Below are 6,628 nucleotides of genomic sequence, written 5' to 3'. Positions count from 1 at the left end.
GTGACCTTAACTAAATAAGGAGGAAAACTGAGCAGAATTCACTAAACTTGCACTGAGAATGTGTGTGAGCGTGTGTGACTGACCTGTGTCTGTCTGATGATGTCATTAGCATCATTACTGTGCTTTCAAGGTCCATTTCATTTAACATAAATGTCATTCAAATAATTTACTGAAATAAATTAAATCATTTCATGAAAAAGTAGTAAAAATAATATAGAGGATAGTTTAATCTTTATATCATGTTTATATCAATCTTGATATATATACCACTGGTTGCATTTTTATTTTGATATATAGCTATTCATACTGGATTAAGGTTGCGGGCCTGGTCTACTTTTCACAGACTGCTGTGCTTTAATGTAACCGCCTAAAGCCTAAATGTCTCCCTATACAAAGAAATCACACATCTGAAAACATATACAAAGGTTGACCTTAATATTTCAACAGAGGCTGAGAGATTGAAAAAGAGGTTTCGAAACTGTTTGGGGCAGCTATGAGGCACTGACCTTTCTCTCTCCATTCTGGAAAGCTTTTGAATACTTTTTACAAACAAATTTGAAATAATGGGCTCAATACGGGCTGTTATTCTTCTTCTGTTAATGAATTCTAATGAAAATATGACTAATAATGGGCTCTGACGTGCTCTGGGGTGTTGCAGTAATTAATCCCATGCCTGGCCAAATCAGTGATGTTTCCAGGGTCATAATCGGGTTCATTTGAGCCTCCACACGTTTCAGTCCCTCAGTCACACATGTCAACATTTGGTGAAGAGAATGCAGACGAAAAAGCATAAAAGCACCTGTTATCACCCATAAAACGACAAAGGAACATTCATAAATTCCCCACGGCAGCTAATGGACATGGTTAGCATTTAATACAGAGCTTCAGGTCCAACACGAAGTGTCCTTCAAAGACAGTATAATTTCTTTTTCTTTCACAAGTGCTCAAAAGCCAAATTAATGTTCGAGATTATTTACAGCCACAACAACAATAGAGCAGGCAGCTGAGGTTTTTTACATTGCCATCATGTGCGTCCATCACTTTAGCTCTGGATTAAATTGTTTTAACTCTCTCTCACACACACAGACGCACTAAGCGTTCAACATCAGGCAATCTGTGTGGTGTTTCTCATCCCCTAAACCCCCGTCTCCCTCTCATTCCTCCTCCCTTACTACCCTTTGTTAGGTTCCAGCAGATGGATTTGGAAACAAAGAGCACCCCCCCCCCCCCCCCCCCCAACCTCCTTTACCACCCTACCCCCATTACACACTCAAACACAACACACACTCATCACATATTCTGCAGGATGCTTCAATTCAGACCGATTTACTAGATAACAGCACCACTCTTACACCATCTTTCACTCTCTCGATTCTCACTATTTAGCTCTTTAAGTGTGTGTGTGTGTGTGTTGGGTAGCAGGTGTATAGATCTCTGGGTTCAGTGGGTCAGTCTCCAATAAAATCAAGAAGATTGAAGTCAATTTGCTCATTGACAAGCTGCAAATCAACACCAGAACCAAACTGAGAGGATCAGAAGCTCACCAGGGCTCTAGTCTGATCTCAATGTTTGTCATCTATATCTGAAACTCAATGCAGAAATCAAATGTCTCTTGTTTTCTGTGATTGATTACATAATAATTCTTGCACTGTATTTTGGGCTCAGTTTAATATTCCACATTGTATTCCTTTTGGGTTTACTTACTATAGTGTTTTTGGTTGATTCTGAATGGTCCCATCCCCTGATATAAAACATAAATGCAATTAATTTAAATTGATCCGGGGACCCCAAACAGTCATTCTCAACATAACTTATGTTTGGTTAATTTGCCTTTTATGAGCTGATGCACTGACATTTTTATTTTCTCAGGAGCTGTTAAAGATTTTTTTTAAGACAAAGAGGTAAATAACCTTCCAGACCCTGAGGGAGTTCTAGAACGGGGACAGTCCTTCTGGGCTGCGGTGAGGGTTTGTAATAAAGGACAGATGCTCTCTTTGCTGGCAGATCCACCACTGACAGACTCCAGGTTATATTTGAGAACGAGACACATAATCGACTGCTTTTGATTGTGCAAAGTTACATAAGCAGTTAAGAAAATTGTGTACTACGATTTAAAAACACAATCAGCTGCCAAAGTTGACAGTAACTGACAAACCGAATGTTGTGTAAGTGTACAGCTATGAAAGCGGAAGGAAATGTGATGAAATGGAGCGCCTAGTGTGTGTGAAGTGCTAGAGTGTCGTCTAAACGGGTTGTTCAGTGTTTAGGATTTGAATAGGCCGTATTTAACTAAGAGGCCCATTAGACGTGCCATCAAGAGCTTCTGCCTGGTGCTTCTGTAATACATAAAGGCACCTGCGTCCAACACCCCATCATTTAACCCCCTCCCACCCGACTCCAGAGTCCTGTTAAAATATTGAGCAGGTACTTAAGTGTAATTTGGCTGAGTGCAGGCATTGCTGAAGGGGCCTTCATTCTCTGAAGACGTTTTGAGGAGACGGAACTAACGCCATCAATTATGTATGCTTTTATTCGACATCTCAGACCAAACACGAAAAAGAGCCGATTCAGCTGCATTTCTGTTGTTTATCAGCCTCAAAAAAAAAAAAAAAAATTTTTTAAAGGAAGTCGACATTTTATGTCCATTATAAAATTCACTGATATTACAAGAAATAATAGCTGAGAATTTGCACGAATTTTTTCTTGCATTTTAAAATAATATTTGTACAGTAAATATTTATATAGTTATTTTACCGTTACAGCTACAATAATAAACGTATCTTTGGAACATATCTTTGGCTCTTGTAATGCAGGGAATATAATTTGTATATTTAAAATTTTTGTTTTCTATATCCCATCTGTTGAAACTCCTCAATTATCCTTTAGAAATTATTTTGGCATTTTGTGATGAGATTATCTTGATAATCTTTCCTACACTAATGTTGTTTCAAAAAAATCTAAATAAACCAAAATAGTTTTTTTTCAAAATCTTTCATTTTTATAAAATAACAAACACAACAGTTATGACCAGTAAATACATAAATAACAACCAAACACTCTCAATTATAATCAAAAAGTGAATAATCATAGGAAAAAAAGTGTATAGAAAGTAAATCAGAATAATTTTCATTTCTATGAAACCTGTTGCTTTTCATTGAAATCCACGAGTTTCAACCAATCAGAGTCAGATGATGGACATTTGATGCTGTCCAAGACTTTAAGTGCTCTACAAATGAGAAAAATGAAAATCAATATGACATGCCTTTGTTGACCAGATGCAGCCAAGAGCAAAAACTCTCTTAACTGTGTTAGTACTGACAGAGAATAAAGAAGGAGAGATAGAGGGCAAGGTAGAGAAGAGAAAAAAAAGAAAAAAAAAGAGCAATAGAGGTAGAAAGAGGGAACTTGAGTCTTGAAAGAGAAAGGAGGGTAATTATGTGGAAATGAGCATTCTCCCAGCATGCTTCTCTCCCTCAGCGATGCAGACAGGAGTCATTTGTCATCTGGCCCAAAATGGCATCTCTGGAGCCTGTTTTAGAGACTGCGGGATTGAGGGACTCGTTCTTTCTCTAATATCCTGACAGTCCTGGACTTATATACTCTTTCTCTTTATCTTCGTATTTCTCAAACCCAGAGAGGCTCTACTATCCACACGACTGAGTGCAACAGAGAGGATGTGATGTGATTACAGGGAAAGAGCTTCCACAGGTGTCATTTCTTCTTCACCAGTGACCCCTCCTTCACCCAAAGACAAATTATTTCAGTCATCCCATTCAATTAAAATAATTCACACTCCTCCAACACTTTCATGTTTGGTATTTGTAGAGTATTTTACTATAATGTTCATAACTGGGAAATTACATTTTTATTGACACAAATAAAAAAAATGATGCTCTTGTATTACATTTTATATAAAAAAAATGTCACTTTATTTATTTTTTACTTTTTTTAAATACATGTTTTCATTGTTTTGAAGGCTGAATGATTGACACTATAGGACACTGTATAGGGCACCAGGGGCACGGGAAGTGGGGGTGCTGGAGGTGCTGCAGCACCCCCTGTTAATAAACACTTTAAGTGGGCTATTTAAAAAGTGTTAGCACTATTTATGTCTATTTATGTCTTTTAAAACAGTGTGACATCATATTGTCTGTGTGTAAGAATTTGTCCGCAGCCGCTCAAAACAATAAAAAAGAAAATTAACAAAATTGTCCACAGCCGCTCTACTCCTGAGCGCAAGTCCACCGTCAGTGTTGTGTAACTAGGCAGGTTTTTGGTTTTCATCTCTATAAACTGTCGCTGTGCAGGCTCTTTTATTGTATATGACAGTGTAAACAGTCAGATTAATTTATGTCCCGTGGACCGACCGGTCCGTTGCATTATGACTGAAAGCATCAATATTGTCAAAACCCACCGATAACGCTTGTTGTGATTCATGGAGTTTTGACGAGTTTTATAGACTTGATATTGTTTCTTATTCAAAAGTGGTGACCCCTCCCCCCCCCCCCCACACCAAAAAAATAATAATCAGCACCCCCAACCTAAAACATGTTCCCGCGCCCCTGCCCTCACAGCCTCATTTTCATTCATTACAAATTATGAAAAAATGAAAAAAAGGTCTATATAAGTTCATATGACAATAGTAGACAATAGTGTTTAAGATGATGAAAGACCAAAGAATCAGCTTTCAGAGAGTTGTTCTTACTGCTCAACAGGAAAAAAAACTGCAACAATATGAGCAGAAAAAAAAATCTAGAAAATCCAATCCACTTTATGACTGAGAAACACTCAAAGGAACCGTGCTGTTTTACGAATTACAAAGTCACAAAACAATGAGGGAATGTAGGATGTAAAGAATGAACATGAGAGGGAGAGAGACAGTAATGAGGAGGAGGAGGAAAGAGAAGGAGAGCATCTCCCACCGTGGGTTTTGTGTTTCTCCTTTGAGCAGGGCAAGAAGAACCTTCCGGATAAATGAAACCACAGCGGAGGAAGAGAGAATCAGACACCTGCGATCAGAGAAACAGGAAGCATTCCAGAAAGAGTGATGGAGAAAGAAACAGTGATAGAGTGAGATAAAGAGAGTGATGGAGCAAGAGAGAGAGAGAGAGAGGCAGAAAAAGTAGCCTCATCTGAGGATGAGATAGATGGAGATACCGAGTAAATCCCCCCCCCCAAACAATAATCACTGGATGAAACCCAAAGCCTTTCATAGCACACAGCAGGCAGACCTGATCTGGCCCTCTGGCCCACAGGCACTGGAGGTGGGGGGTGAGGGGGGGACCGCCTGTCCTGGGGCACTGACCAGATGCTCACATGAAAGATTAGGATTTTTTCTCATTGTGTGAATGTGGTTGGGGGGTCATAAGCACAACCTGTAACATTTCACTTGTTGATAATTTCAGTGATTTTGGAAGATTATTAAGATTAATGCAAATGGATTTTTTTTTTTTTAAGTAAATAAATATAACATTAAAATATATACTTAAGTATAAACAGATAAATGCGAAAATATGCAAAATAATAACATAATAAATAAGATTAATAATATCAAACATATATGCAAATATCTATTCATAAAAAGCAAATTAACAATTATAATACTATAAAAACAATTATAATAATACTCATAATAGTTAATAATAATAATAATAATACATATAAAGATAAAAAGGGAAAAAAACAATTATACTATTTTTTATAAATTTTTAACATTATATTATTTTATATTTATATTTTAACATTTTTTAATTATTGAACTATTAAATGTAATGTTAAAAATTTGTATAAATAAAATTAATACAGATACAAATAAACAAGTTAATCTAATATATATATACTGTTTCTATTTCAAAATAGTTTCAATTATTTGTAAATCTTATATTATTTAATATTTCTATTTTAAATGTTTTTTCTTTAATTATTAATGTAAACAGTAGCAATACTCTTAAAAATGAATCCATATTAATACATGCATAATGCACGTACATATACAAAATATTATAAATAAATAATATACTGACAATCTGAAACAATATCCTAAAAATGATCGTAAAGCTATATCGAACACGTGTGTGTGTAATAATTATTTTAGACAACTGCTCAGAGGGAGAGAAAGGGAGAGCGATAGTGGCGTGTGGTGTATTCAGACACTTCATTAAGTGAATGGGGGGCCGGTTTGAGAGACTCCCACTTGCTTTACATGTAAGCACAAAGACATAAAGAACATAAAGGGTTCAGCATGCAGGCAGATGCCGACATCATCCTGTCCTATGAAGCTCCATTCATAGTAACTGTGGCCTGCACTTGTAATCATTGTGCACACTGAGAATGTGTGTGCGTGTGCGTGTGTTAGAGAGAGAGTGAGTGTGTGAGAGTGTGCGACAACCTGTACTGGATATTTGCTTCAAAATTGCATTGATTCAAGAAGTCTTGTGTTTCTCCACATAACAATTAACATTGTTAATGGCTGTTCAAGAATATGCAAACAGTGAAAAAAATGTTGTTATGGTTAACGAAAACTACCAAAAAATCGTTTTTGGTATTTGACGCTGAAATATAATATAAATATTAGATGAAAAACTTAAAGATTAAAAATGTTGCCTTGGTAACTAATTAAAAGTAATAA

The sequence above is a fragment of the Rutilus rutilus genome, assembly GCF_951802725.1.
Source record: "Rutilus rutilus genome assembly, chromosome: 19".
In the NCBI taxonomy this organism is placed as follows: Eukaryota; Metazoa; Chordata; class Actinopteri; order Cypriniformes; family Leuciscidae; genus Rutilus; species Rutilus rutilus.
This window is presented reverse-complemented; position numbering follows the sequence as displayed.